Source organism: Austrofundulus limnaeus, unplaced genomic scaffold (assembly GCF_001266775.1).
Source record: "Austrofundulus limnaeus strain Quisiro unplaced genomic scaffold, Austrofundulus_limnaeus-1.0 Scaffold1772, whole genome shotgun sequence".
In the NCBI taxonomy this organism is placed as follows: domain Eukaryota; kingdom Metazoa; phylum Chordata; class Actinopteri; order Cyprinodontiformes; family Rivulidae; genus Austrofundulus; species Austrofundulus limnaeus.
In genome coordinates this window covers 23,383-26,500 of record NW_013954174.1, presented here as the reverse complement: position 1 = coordinate 26,500, position 3,118 = coordinate 23,383, and positions in this window count along the sequence as shown.

Here is a 3,118-nt window from a genome sequence, read left to right as displayed (position 1 = left end):
AAATTAGGATTCAGTCCAAATATTTATGTAATATTGTAACCAACAAGACAAATTAAGTCATATATAAGGATTTAATTATGATATCAGAATGATCCAGGTATCAAAATGTAGCTTTTAAAGACAAGAACCTGAAAATGTAATTAGGACATTTTGACCAAATTTGACTTAATCCTCATTTTGATATGATGGGTCACATATATTCAAGTATAATACGTAAAATTTAATCCATAAAATCATCCATAAAGTTGGGAGGTAGTACTATACTCGGATAAATATTTTTACTTATGTATTCTAACTGAAATATCGGCTTCATTCGCAAAATGCCTGAGTCCAGAAATGAGACCACGATGTAAAAATCAGTTGAAACGAGCTCACCTCTGACACTCCTCTGTGCATCAGAGTGAGATAATAGCAGATCCAAGCAGGAGACATGATGTGAATAAAAGGTGTAAAAAGTATTCCTGCACCTTTGTAATGATAACAAACTAATGACATTAGTGTGTGACCGARCYGCTCCTVVAACAACAACAAACACATGTTCGTCTGTAATGGCTGCCGTCTACCGGTGTTCTGAAAAAGTTTGTATCCCTGAAAAAAGGTTCCCCACCAGCGCCCCGCTCACGAGTAGGAAGTAATCTGCTTTTCTCCCACAAGATGGTCCAAATCTCATGTGAAGTCTCTGACTTTTGTGTTGGCGCCTCCTGGTGGACTATGTGTAAAATGCCAGAATTCATATGATGCTGCTACAGCTGATATATATTTGTTGTCAAAATACCTTTTAGTACATATGTTGTTAACAGTCCAATGATCATTTTACTGATATGTATAAAGACTGCAAAGGCTGAAAAATCTTAAAGTCTGGATGAAATTGGAGTTAGTTTGAGGATTAAATTTTTTATGCTTTTTAAGCTCAAAAAAGTGGGGTCCGTATTATACGTGAGATCGTATTTTACACGAATAAATACGGTATACACATTTTTATTCTGTGCATATCTTGTGCTTCTAAAAGGATGGCCTTGATAAATTTATGTAAGTTATTTAGTTGCTTTTACACCTAGCTAGAGTATAAGAACCAAACAAACTTGGAAATAATCAGAAACATTTAAAAACGATAAACTGAGCTTCAGCCCATTGGAAAATACAGCCTGTGCACAAGGTTGAGTACAAATAATACTACATTTTAAAAATAATACCACCATTAAGTTTTCTCACTCCTTTTCAGCCCGCCTGTCTGATGTTTTGTAATTATTTTGGCTAGATTTCGGACAGTGTTTTGGCCGTGTGTGCACAGTGCCCTTGGCTGTTTACTTTGCTGGCAAATTATTTCTGATTCATCTCCCAGAATGTGTTGTGGATTAAAACTGCTGCATTTTCTATTTAGTGTTTGACCGTCTTTGACTTTGGAGGTTATTGTAATCACCAGGAACACTCTTCACTTGTCATCACACATTTAAGGTGTTGGTAAAATAAAACAGCAGGAGATTTGGAGGTCTGTGCATAATGCTAAACAAATACAGACACAAACCGCTCAGGGGGTAAAAGTTCTGACTAAATGCAGTGATGCTCTCTGCTATGGAACCACACACTGACATTGTTTTAATTTTATCCAGTTGCAATCTTAAAAACACATTGTAAGCCACAAATTCACCTCGTAGCCTCTATCCCCTCGGCTGATACCAGATTCCTCCTTATTTTGCTTCATTGTCAAAAATCGCTGTTGTAGAAAAGTATTCAGTGGTACCACAGGGAGTGATTTACCTGTTAGTGGGAAGTGCAGTGACCTTCAGAGAGGCCATTCATTACCTTTCCTTTTGTTGGAGGTTTTCCTTGAGAATGAAAGTTGGTGCCAAAATGAACAAAGTTTGCCAGTACAGATTCATCTTCCCAGTGGATAAAATAATTCTGGCCAAATAATAATACATTACAAAGTACAGTAAGCCAATAAACTGCAGAAAGATATCACAGCCATGTGTGTGTGTGACGGTTAATTAAAAACAAACTCTCAACTCGTTTGAACTATTGCAAGAAATAAGAACCTTACTATCATGAGGATTTTTAAAATAATGTTTATTCTTTGTCATTGTATATTACTAGTACATATTTTGTCAGTATATTGTAAACATCAGGGCTATTCAACTGGCGGCCCGCAGGCCAAATCCAGCCCGCAAGTGACCAAAGTTTGGCCCGCCAATTGGTTCATTCATCTCTTAAATCCAAACCTCCGGTTTTCTAATTTAATCTAGACAAAGACATGTTTGGTGTCTACAGAAACGTCAGAATCTTGGTTAGAAGCTGGTAAAAAACATTTCTATCCGCAGTCAAGACAGTTAAAACTACAAGCAGTTGAAGATAGAACTATGAAAGTGAAAATAAAATTGGTTTAAATATTTGGCAAGTCAGAGATGTTAAAATAATATTTGTGTCAAATAGGCATAATGTGCTCTTTTTGTTGTTGATACTGTTGAATTATCACTACTTTTATAAGGTTCTGTATGTTGTATTCATGATTAAATGCAGCAAAATAAACTATTTCAAAGATAACAGATCTTTGTAATTCTTGGTTTATTTACATAATGACATTAATTGCTGGATGTTCGGCTCCTGAGCTGTTGACCTGCAGTAAATGTGGCCCTTGGAACAATTTAGTTGAATAGCCCTGATGTACATGATGTTTTCTCAAAGTTATGGGAAACACACACAAAAACATGTTTTAAATTGAGCAATTAATTTTTGTGGTTTGTGCATACAATAATAATAATACAATACAGTGAAAACAATCTTGTCATTTTTTTTATTATACATGTTTTGCTTCCAAACAGAAAGACTACTAGATACTACGAAAGACAATTGCTGAAATGGTTTTGTCAGCATTTTTCAGGATTTATAAAGGCCTTTTACAAAATTTCTTTGGACTTTTGACCACTTTATCACTCATTTTTTGTCACTCATTTTTTATGCAGTACCTGACCACCTTAAGAAGATTTTTTTAATTGTTGAGTCACACCGTCAAAGACTGATAAACTCAAAGAATGCTACAGTGTTTTGTAGACACATAATAGACAACAAAAAAAAAACAATAAATCTTTTGGGGCCTTGCTACCAGCAGTCTGTGAATGAC